Source organism: Nicotiana tabacum, chromosome 20, assembly GCF_000715075.1.
Source record: "Nicotiana tabacum cultivar K326 chromosome 20, ASM71507v2, whole genome shotgun sequence".
Lineage (NCBI taxonomy): Eukaryota > Viridiplantae > Streptophyta > Magnoliopsida > Solanales > Solanaceae > Nicotiana > Nicotiana tabacum.
The window spans coordinates 138,190,980-138,203,070 of record NC_134099.1 but is presented as its reverse complement, the minus strand read 5'-3'; the positions used below and the strand labels follow the sequence as shown (position 1 = coordinate 138,203,070).

The 12,091-nt window shown below is 38.3% G+C and overlaps 1 pseudogene; it reads left to right on the top strand.

Annotated features, from left to right (window-relative positions):
* Positions 1–728: 728 nt before the first annotated feature.
* The window catches only part of LOC107796594 (protein root UVB sensitive 3-like), a 34,640-nt pseudogene continuing 23,277 nt past the window's right edge, over positions 729–12,091 (top strand).

Sequence of the window (12,091 nt, the reverse complement as noted above, 5' to 3'; positions counted from 1 at the left end):
CATCGAAATATGTATCCCGTCGAAAGGTAAAACATTAACATTTCTAATTTGAAGATACTTGCATTCTGGTCACTTGAATTAGTTTGTACACTTATGTCATATTATTTTTGTAGGGAGTTGGGACATTTTAAGTCCTTTATGCGGAATAAAGCACATTCAAAGGGTTCTATAGCTGAGGGTTACTTAGCTGAAGAGTCTCTTACCTTTTGTTTTTGGTATATTAAGGATATTGAGACAAGATTCAATAGACCTAGGCATGTTCGAGATGACCCAAATGTCACAGAGCCTTCTGGAACGTCTTCTATATTTACTCAATTAGGTAAACCTGCATCAACTTCGATTACATTCCCTTTAACTAATATGCAGAAACTAAAAGCTCATCGATATGTGCTTCTAATTGTGCAATAGTCATGCTATTTGTGGAGTAAGTAACTCATACAAACTTTATATTCTTTATCATTGTAATATTTGAGTAGTCTAGTCTTGTTCTTTAACATTAATGTAATTATTTCATATAGCAAGTTTAGACAATACATAAGGGGCAGTTCATGAAGAAGACCTTCACCTACAGAGATAGAGAGGAGAGTTAATAAAGAGTTTGTTGATTAGTTCCAAAAGCGGGTGAATAAGTAATCATTAGTTATTGTTTACATTTGGTTTGAATGTGCAAACTTCACTAAGACAATTTTTTTTTGATTTAGATTATGAATCCATACACAATAGATACAATGTCCATTGATCTAAAGTTTCTCGCACAAGGTCCATCGGTAGTTGCAAGACATTTTACCGCATATAACATCAATGAGTCCCAATTTCGAACTTTGGCTCGAGAAGAAGGTCTAAGAATACAGAATAGTGGAGTTTTCTTAACTTCTAAAACATCATGTGTTGCAAGTAGTATTGACGGTAATTTAAGGCAAGGAGAGTTACCATATTATGGGAAGTTAGAAGATATCCTTGAGATTAATTATTATGGTCGATTCAAGGTTGTTCTTTTCAAATGTAGTTGGGCTGATACTGCTCGACATAGAGGGTATAAAAAGGATCATTGGAACTTAAATTGTGTTAATTTTGATAGAGTAATTCATACCGGTGAACATGAAGAACATGAGCCGTACATCGAAGCATCTCAAGCACAAATGGTGTACTATGTGGATGATGTTGTCAATAAATGGTGGAGTGTTGCTATGCATCTAAAGCCAAGAGATCTATATGATATGGGAGAAGAAGTAGTGGAAGATGAAGTATATGAGAATGAACCATACCAAGAGCAAGAACTCGAACAGTTTTTTGGTGACGGTGATGAGTATGTACAACTAGCTACGGACTATATAATTGATGATGTAGTAGAGACAATTGTTGCTACTAACTTAGCAGCTGATACATACACACTGAATAGAAAATTTATTTAATATGTTGCTTTATCTGAAGGTAATAGTATTGCATACCTAAGTAGTGTTTATATTATTTATTTGATGTATAAGTATGTTTAGAAATGGTATTCATATTTGGTTTGAAGGCATATTTAAAAATAATATTCATATTTGATTCACCTCTTTTTAATCTATGGTATTCATATTGTTTGCCACAAGAGGATCTCTTGGAAAAAAGATAAAAGTATTGGGAGAACTGAGAAAGAGTAAAGACGACAAAAAGAGTAGTGGAAGAACAAACTAGGCTGAGGTTTGACTGTAGTTCATACTGGAATATGTGATTTGCATGGTGCAGGGTGCCTTTGTGCTTTGTCGCATGTTTGAGAAGAATGATTTGAAGAAGGATGAGCATATTGAGTGTTCAATTTAGATGATGCTGAACTGAATGCTACAGTTGCAGATTTGGATTGATGCAGAGGCTTTCTACCTTTGAGCGGATGATGCTCTCAACACAAGCAAGTGAACATCAGTATTACTGTGAGTTACTTATGATATGAAAGGTTAATTTACCTGCTCAAACAAATATAGTCTCTTCTAAGTGCTATAGGTGTTGGGGAGAAATCCGCTACTGTTATTGGGGCAACGTTTCAGGTGAGTTCACTATTTAACCAAAAATAGAATTTTAGTCAAATCTAGAATTTAGAAGAACGCGGGTTACTGATAATCAAAAGAATATGTAGAAGAGAATAATTTGGAGTAACCAGAATGTAATCAGGAGAAAAACAAGTGAATCAGAGTATATTTCAATTGTGCATGTCCTTACAAGTGACTAGATACCTCCCTTTTATAGGTGTCTTGAAGGTATGCGTTTCCTTCAAATCATAATGAGGCTATTATGAATAATTAAAGACATTAAATGCTACGTTACACAATCATTGTAATCAATATAAATCTCTAACGTATCCGGTATTTAATTCCTATCGAATTCCGTATCTGCGCTCTTTATTATGGTCAGATCCGTTCCTTTTGATAAATGATCTAAATAGGTACGGGCGCTGAATCCTTCAAATGTCCTCCCGTGCCTCTTCCTTTGCCTTTGTTCATTTCTATTGCTGCCCGTGACTCTTGACTAATTATAATTCTTTGACTATTTAACCAGTCCACGTGTCTCAATATATATAAATTCAATTTTTTCCAATACAAATAGTCCCCCCACTTTTCATTTATTCATCAATTGAATATTTGGGAAGTGGATTTCATTAAAACGAAAATTTTTGTCACCATTAATGCTATGACAAAACTGACGCTTCAATTGTCACTTCCATTTAATACTTCATGCACGTGTCGATTTTCCATTGGCTCTGCAATTTTGCAGCCTTTTTTCAAGGTTTTTACGGTGCCACTATTAACGAAGTGCTAGTTATAATAATTACGGTATTTCCACCTCTGCACTTTTACCTTTGGCGGTTGCTTATCGGTATAAATATAATTTTTTCCTTTGTCTTTATCACATAAAGCTTATTGAACACTTATTTCTCCAAATCTTTGTTGACTTCTTCCTTAGACCATTCCTCTTCGCTATGTCTTCTCTAAGCCCTAACCCTGAGAGAGTTTCCATTACTGACTCCTTCCCTAATGCCCCTGTTAGGCCTAGAAGGGGAGGTAGACTTCGTAGTTTAGGATCTACTCGAGGAGGTGGTTCGTCTATGCATTCTTCTAGTTCTGGTCCTTCCTCTAGAACCAGAGATTCCCTTTCTCAAAAATCTTTTTCTAGGGGTAAAGACCATTCTGAACCTTTACGCGAATCGTTAGTAGATGAGATAGTTCCTTCATAATTGTCTTTTTACCATGACATGGAATCTCTTAGAAACCAAGTTTCCGCATTAGATCGTGTCGATACTTACCCTACTCAAATTACAGAGGTTTTGACTTTTGTGGTTTGTAAGGACTGCCATTGGAGTAAAGATTTTCCCATTATTATCCCTAATCCGAATCAGAGAATTACTTCCTATTTAACGGGTTTCTCTTTTGTTTACACTTACCCTTTTACTTTAGGGTTTAGACCAGCAATTGACCCAGTCATTCTCAAATTTTGTCGTTTCTTCAATGTCTGCTTGGGTCAAATTGGCCCAATCATATGGAAGGCAGTTGCCTGTTTAAGGCATTTAGCCACTAGAGCTGAAGCTCCTTTTACTTTCCCTCACTTGATTCATCTTTACTCACCTAGGCTTTTTCGTAATGGTGTTTTTTCACTAGTGGCCAGGAGTAAGAGGGTTTTGGTGAGCCCTGAAGATGACAATGAGCGTGGCTGGTATGCCCGATTTGTTGCTACACCCACTGTTGGTTTAGTGGGTGAAGATAATGTTCCCTTCCCGGAGAAGTGGAATTTTGCACGTAGGTCTTTTATCCCTCTCGTACCTTCTTCTTTCAAGTTTATCAGTTTTCTAATTTTACCTCCCCTCTTTTTTAGCAACCATGGGAGTTGTAGGGGATGTTCCCAATTTCCGTGGTTGGGTAGATAAATTGTTGAAGATCGCGCCAATGGACGGTAGATCTTGGAAAACACTTTCTAACTGCTTTGGTTGGAAGGTTAAGACTCACGATAAGAGTTCACATTTTTTTGTATGCCTATATTCTCCTTTATTGTTTTAACTTTTATCCTTCTTTTTGTCAGGATTTGCTATTCGAGGGGTTACTGTGGAAGCAGTTGCAGCCTCTCGTGTCTCTTTGGGGACCCGTACTCCTTCGGGAACTCGTATCTCTCTAGAGAGAGCCCGAGAAATAGTCTTGGGTTCCTCTTCTGCGAAAAGGATGGCTGCTGAAGAGAAAAATTTTGAAGAAGAGGAAAATGAGAGCTTGTTGGTAACGAGGCCACGAGTTAGGAGACACATTGTTTCCGATGACGAAGCTGAAGTCTCAGTTTCTTTTACCGAACCTGTTGAAACCCCAATAATAATTTCCGATGATGACATCACTCCCTACGACACTCGTGAGTCTATCGACCAACTTTTTGTCAGTGGATTTGGTCGTGAAGATGTTGGGCATATTTTAGACAAAGTACCTTTATCATCTTTCTCATTACTCGTGCCTGTAATTCCTTCTTTACTGGCCCCAACTATTTTCGTTCCTTCTTCTACTGCTCTTACCTCTTCTCCTGCTCCTCCTTTAGCTATTCCCCCCCCTATAGTTCATCATACTGAAACGGGCTCTTTAAGTAAGAGTGCCGCTATGAGGAAGGTAACTATTGAAATTCCTACTGAGAATAGCCTTTTGAGAAAATTAGGTCAGGTGGATATATGGCTAGAGCCTCTTATTGGCCCAATTTGAAAAAGCAAAGCTGGAAAGCCATAGTTCCCTGACTTTAATGAATGACATTGTGCATGCCACTCTGAAGGTATTTTCCTTCTCTCCCACTTTGCAAAATTTTTCATCTTTGAGATTCTTATTTCTTCTATTTTCTTTTTAGGCTAATCTCATCGGCACAGAGTTGATGAAAAGAATTGCTCCTTTAGAAAAGACAGCAAGTAACTCTCAACTGGAAGCAACCAATTGGAAGGGGCAATTTGAGAGTGCTCAGCTTGACATAGAGAGCTTGCAAGAGAACAAGAATACCTTAGAGCAGCGAGTACGAGCCTTAACCTCATAATTGGCGGTTACAAAAGCTTCTTCACACAAAGCAGAGAAAGACAAAGAGCGTCTCCAGTCCTCCTTTTCAGAGCAGCTATCTAAATCTAGTGAAGAGATCAGAGAGTTAAAGGCTCTTTTAAATCAAAAGGAAGTTTACTCTGGGGAGCTTGTGTAGAATTTGACTCAAGCACAAGAAGACCTCAGAATATCTGCTGATAAGGTGCGTGCTTTAGAATGCTCCCACTCCTCTCTTCAAGCTTCCCACAGCTCTGCCTTGGCTGAAAATGAAGAGCTAAAAAATGAGATCACTGTTGGGAAAAGGATTATGAGATCCTTGAAGAAAAATCTGCTGTTGAGGCAAGTTGAGATTTTTTGAATTCCCGTCGTGATACCCTACTTGAAGCTAGCCAAGAAAACTTCAACCTGGAGTTAGAGTTAGCTAAAATCAACGAAACTATTGAAAAGACTCAACAGACTCAAGATTTCCCTTCTCATGTGGATGAAGTTCCCGTGGCTGAAGCTTTTATGAACGTTGAAGCTGATACGGGTGTCATTACTATTTCAAACCCGATCGAACTCGTTGCTGCAAGTCAAGTTGAAGTCTGCTGATGCACCTGCCCAAATTTAGCCTGCTGCTATCGATGTTCCTGCCTCAATACCACAAACTTCTCAGTGACCAATTTTAATCATTCAAATGATTTTATTTTTGTTTTGACTTTGGAAGATAGTAATCAAACCCTTAACTTCATTTGAGGGTTGATTTTAGGAACGTAAATCCCCAAGTCTTTTAATGGGGTAATCTAAACAATTTCGTAGTTTGATGACTAAGTTGGAAATTAGTCTTAGATGTTTTTTTAAATATTAAGAAGTTTTTTATCTTAAACTTCTGCTTGCTTTATTCTCGCCTTTATTTTTAAGGACTTACAGAATAATTTGCATTTTTGTTTTCTGAAAAATGCTTCTGTTAACCTCATGATTAATTTAAACATGAGTTTTACAAAAGATAGCCCTTTTATATTCCAATAATGAAGAAGACGTCTCAACTTCATAATGGTATTATCATATGACAAAAGAAAGAGGAACACACATGTTTTTCTGAAATAACTTGGACAAGTTTTTATTTTTGAAACTTGTCTAGTTCCGAATAAAACTTTACATGTATTTGAATTACATCCATAACTTTATCGTAACTGTTTTTCTTGTAACAAATTTAAAAAACAATAAATAATAGACACGGGGTTTTTTCTTATAACCCATTTTAATACAAAGCCTTTATCCCTAGTGAGGTTTTTCTTTGGCCTTAGCTCGTGGCTTTATGACTTTTACTCTACACTTGACTGGCTTTAGCTCGTGGCTTTATGACTTTTACTCTACACTTTACTTGACTCTTTTAGGCTTGATTTTTCCTTAATCTTCTTTGCCTTCTTTATACACATGTCCGTGTATATTATGTTGTCCCCCAAGTGTTTGAAGTATGAAGCCTCGAGCACTTGATAGTTTCTCACATTTGGTCCTTTCCCTGAAAAGTAAAAACATACGAGACTCGGAGGGACGATTATAGATAAAGACTGCATAACCCGTTTGTATTTCTATCAGAATAATTGTAACCCTAGGCCAGGAATTTTAGGTTACTCCATGTGCCTTGCAGGTCGTGACTCATCATTTAGTACGGGTTAGCATTTTGCCTATCATTTAAAATCGTTAGTAAAATCTTAACAATTCAAAAATGAGATTTAAAATGGTTATACCTGACCGTGGATTTTCTTTAGAAATAGTATCTCTTTAAATGAACAGCATTCCAATGCGAAGGTAGTATCTTGTCATCCATTGTCTCCAGTTCATATGCTCCTTTTCCTGCAACATCACACACTCTGTAGGGTCCTTCCCATGTTGGACTTAATTTCCATGTGTTAGCTACCTTTGTAGACCGAAAAACCATTTTAAGCACGAAGTCCCCAATTTTGAAGAACCTGAGGCGTGCTTTTCTATTGTAGTATCGTTTTATGACTTGCTTCTGTGCTGCCATTCATATTAAAGCAGCTTCTCTCCGCCCCTCGAGTAAATCTAGATTGACCCGCATCTCCTCGTCATTAGACTCTCGTGTTGCCTGTGTAAACCGTGTACTTGGTTCCCCTATCTCAACTGGAATTAAAGCCTCAGCTCCATAAACCAATGAAAATAGTGTTTCACCTGTACTTGTTTTTGCAGTTGTGCGATAAGCCTATAAAACTCCAGGCCAGTTTCTTTTTAATTCCTCTAGCCGTTTCTTTAAGTTGTTGATAATGACTTTGTTCGTTGATTCTGCTTGCCCATTACCCACCGGATGGTAGGGTGTTGACGTAATCCTTTTAATTTGCCATATTTGAAAACAATCCGTAATATGAGCTCCAATAAACTGAGGACCATTATCACATACGATCTCCTTTGGTACGCCGAATCGACATATGATATTCCGCCAAATAAAGTCTCTGACTTCCTTTTCTCGCACCTGTTTGAATGCGCCTGCCTCTACCCATTTAGTAAAATAATCAGTGAGAACAAGCAAAACCTTTACCTGTCCTTTTGCTTGCGGTAATAGTCCTGCGATATCCATTCCCCATTTCATAAATGGCCACGGCGAAATGACTGGATGTAATAATTCCGCAGGTCTATGCATATTGTTAACGTACCTCTGGCATTTATCACATTTGGGTACGAAACTTTCTGCCTCCTCTTCCATTTTAGGCCAGTAATAACCTTCCCTAATTAAGGTTCTTACTAGTGATCTTCCACCCACGTGATTCTCGCAATGACCCTCGTGTATTTCTCTCATTACATACTCTGTTTGTGAAGGTCCAAGGCATCTTGCTAAGGGTCCACCAAACATGTTACGATATAGATTGCCTTATTTTAAGCAGTACCGAGTGACCTGCCTTCGAAGCGCATAAGCCTTTTTCTTGTCATCAGGGACGGTTCCATACTGCAAAAAAGCAACAATTTCGTTCCTCCAATCCTAGGTTAAGTTATTAAAATTTACCTCATTCGTATCAGGATCAAGAACTGAATGAAATAAATGTATCACTGAGGCATTTGCATCGTTTGCCACGTCAGCTGCAGATGCGAGATTATCTAGGGCGTCTGCTTCAAGATTTTCGTCCCTGCATATTTGTCTAATCTTCCAATCTTGAAATTGTTTTACCAATTCCCGTACCTTTTCTAAATTCTGCCGCATCCTTGCTTCCCTGGCTGTATAAGTCCCCAGCATTTGATTAACTATGAGTTGTGAATCACTCTTGATTATAATCTGATTTATGCCAAGTTCCCGTGCCAGTTCTAAACCTGCAATCATAGCCTCATATTCTGTCTCATTGTTAGTTATGGAATGACATTTAATAGCTTGTCAAATGGTTTCACCCGTAGGTGGTACCAATACTATTCCCAAACCTGCTCATCTCACGTTAGATGAGCCATTATTGAATAAAGTCCAAGTTCCTGGGTTGGCTCTATTGAACACCTGTAATTCTTTTTCTGCTTCTAACTGTATTCCCTGACTAAAATCAGCCACGAAATCAGCTAATACTTGCGATTTTATAGCAGTTCTAGGTTGGTATGCAATTTCGTATTCACTTAACTCTATTGCCCACTTAGCTAACCTACCTAATAACCCATGCTTATATAGTATGTTACGTAAAAGGTAGGTAGTTACACAACGATAGGATGACATTGAAAGTAAGGTCTTAACTTCCTAGATGCCATGATTAACGCAAATGCAAGTTTTTCTAACTGAGGATACCTCGTTTCTGCATCTAACAAAGATTTACTTACGTAATAGATAGGTGATTGTTTACCTTTCTCTTCTCGGACCACAACAACACTTACCGCCACCTACGAAACAGCAAGGTATAGGAGTAGCTTTTCCCCAGCCTTTGGTTTTGCCAACAGAGGCGGATTTGATAAGTACATTTTCAAATTTCTAAGTGCTTGTTGACATTCCTCATTCCATTCAAAATGATCCTGCTTTTTAAGAGCTGAGAAGAATTTAAAACACTTCTCTAATGATTTAGAGATGAATCTTCCCAAGGCCGCAATTCTCCCTGTTAATCTTTGAACTTCTTTCTTGTTTGAAAGTATGTTAGGGATTTCTTCAATGGCTTTAATCTGTGCAGGATTTACTTCAATTCCACGGTTAGAAACAAGAAAACCCAAAAACTTGCCTGATGCAACGCCAAATGCACATTTTTCGGGATTTAACTTCATATTATATTTACGCAGAATTGAAAATGTGTCAGACAAGTGTGATATGTGATTTTTTGAGTGCTGAGTTTTAACAAGCATATCATCTATATATACCTCCATTGTCTTTCCTAAATATTCCTGAAACATTTTGGTACCTAACCTCTAGTACGTTGCACCTGCATTCTTTAGACCAAAGGGCATTACTTTATAACAATAAGTCCCCCTGTCTGTTATGAATGAAGTTTTTTCTTCATATGCCGGATCCATTTTAATCTGATTATATACTGAATATGAATCTAAAAAACTTAACAATTCATGACCTGCAGTTGCATCAATCAATTGATCTATGTGTTGTAGGGGAAAAGAATCTTTAGGGCAGGCTTTGTTAAGATCTGTATAATCTACACAAACCCGCCCCTTACCATTTTTCTTTGGAACCACAACAGTATTAGCTAACCAGTTAGGATACTTTACCTCTCGAATGGAACCAATTTTTAGCAATTTTTGGACTTCTTCTTGAATCACCTGATTCTTGAAAGTTCCCTGCTTTCTTTTCTTTTTCTTCACGGGAGGATATGACAGATCTTCATTTAGTTTATGAGTCATCACCTCTGAAGGTATTCCTGTCATGTCGGAGTGGGACCAAGCGAAGCAGTCCATGTTAGTTTTCAAAAATTCGATTAACTTACCTTTCATTCCTTGGTTAAGATTAGCCCCGACATAGACTTTTTTATCAGGCCACTGAGCAAACAATACGACAAGTTCTAATTCATCTATCGTTGTTTTGATATCTTCATTCTCTTCTGGTTCTTGAATGGTATTAGGCCTTGAGTCTACATCTGTTCGCACTTGTTCAGTTGAGGTCTGTGTTGTGGTATTCTCAACTTCCTTCTGTGATTGCTATTTGCCTTCACTTCTCGTGCTTGGATCTGCAACGGAGTTAATAGCCCTGAATGTATGTTGATCTCCGCGAATTTGACAAATTCCCCATGGCGATGGGAATTTGATAACTTGATGCAAGGTTGAAGGAACAACATCCATTTCATGGATCCATGGTCTCCCCAGAATCATGTTGTAAGCCATCTCTATGTCTACTACCTGGAACTTTGTATCTTTGACGACCCCACTTCAGCAAAAGTGGTGAGTGTTACTTCTCCTTTTGTGACGACACTAGAATTATCGAATCCAGATAGAGTATGCGCCTTTGGTATTACTCCATCTTCAGCTTGCATCTCACGTAGCACTCTTAGTAAAATAATGTTCACGGAACTACCTGAATCAATCAAAACTCGTTTCACATTAGTATCATGCACAATTAAAGATATTACCAGTGCATCGTTATGAGGGATTAATATGCCATCTGTATCTGCATCATTGAATGTAATATTGCCTTCTTCTAGAACATGCCACACCTGTTTCCCTTGGGTAATAGTTATTTTGGAAATTTTGTTAGCCGCAGTATATGACACACCATTAATGTCTTCACCCCCACTTATAACGTTAACAGTTCTTTTGGGAGAAGGTGGCTTTGGAGGCTCCTAGCTGTTCTTCATGTAAGCTTGCTTGCCTTTCTCGCTGAACAACTCTGTAAGATATCCTTATTTTAATAAATAATCAACTTCACTTTGTAAAAATCTGCAATCTGCTGTTTTATGTCTGTGATCATTATGGAACTCGCACAATGGTCAGGGTTGCGCCTGTTTTGATTGGATCTCATTTCCTTTGGCCATCGAACCTTATCTCCCATGCTTTTCAAAACAGCTACGAGCTCGGAGGTGCTGACGTTGAAGTTGTAACCTCCGAATCTCGCTTTTAAATTTCTATCATCATCCCGTGACTCATAGTTGTTTCGCTCGTTCCTAAATCTTGATGAAGAACCTGATTCTCTGTTTCTTGATCTGTGATCGTGCCTTTGATTATCCTATTTTGACCATGAGTCTTTTCCCGCAGGTCCCATATAGGGCTCGTACCTGTTTTTACCGGATCTTTTTTCGGTCTCTACACGTCTTAAACGTATACTTTCTTCTTTTTGAGATCGTGGGAACAGTATCTTCCTCAATCCTCAACTTCGTGCTATACCTGTTATAAACATCGTTCCACGTTGTAGCTGGGAATTCTCGAAGGCTTTCCTTTAGTCTCCTCGTAGCTTCCGAGCTTTTTTCATTCAAATTGCTTGTGAAAGCTATAGCTGCCCAGTTATCAGGTACACGTGGCAATATCATTCTTTCGCATTGAAATCTGTCCATGAATTCTCTAAGCACTTCTGAATCTCCTTGCTTAATTTTGAAAATATCCTCCATTCTTTTTTCCACTTTTTGGGCTCTTGAGTGCGCTTTGATGAAAGAATATGCAAGCTCAGCAAAAGAATTTATAGAATTCTCAGGTAAAAAGGAATACCATGTTAGTGCTCCTTTGGTGAGTGTTTCACCAAATTTCTTGACTAATACCGACTCGATCTTCTGCTTAGTCAAATCATTGCCTTTTACGCCCGTTGTGAATGCAGTCACGTGGTCCCGTGGGTCTGTCGTTCCATCATACTTTGGAATATCAGGTATTTTGAACTTTTTTGGAATTGGAGTGGAGCAGGACTCGGCTTCCAAGGTTGTTGCGAATATCTGTCCACGTCTACCCCTTTGATTATGGGCGGCACCCCGGGTATCTACTCTATGAGTTCACTTTGCTCCTTGAGCTGTTTCTGCAAGGTTAGTACTAAATTTTGTAAATCAGAATTAATTACATTACCTGGTTCTCTCTCCTGCGATTTACTGTGGGTTCCACCGCTACCTGAGTTAACAAGCCCGGAACGAGGGTTTTCTATAGTGTTATTATTTGGAGAAGGTGTGGGTGTTGCAACAGGTAACTGGTTAACAAGCGCT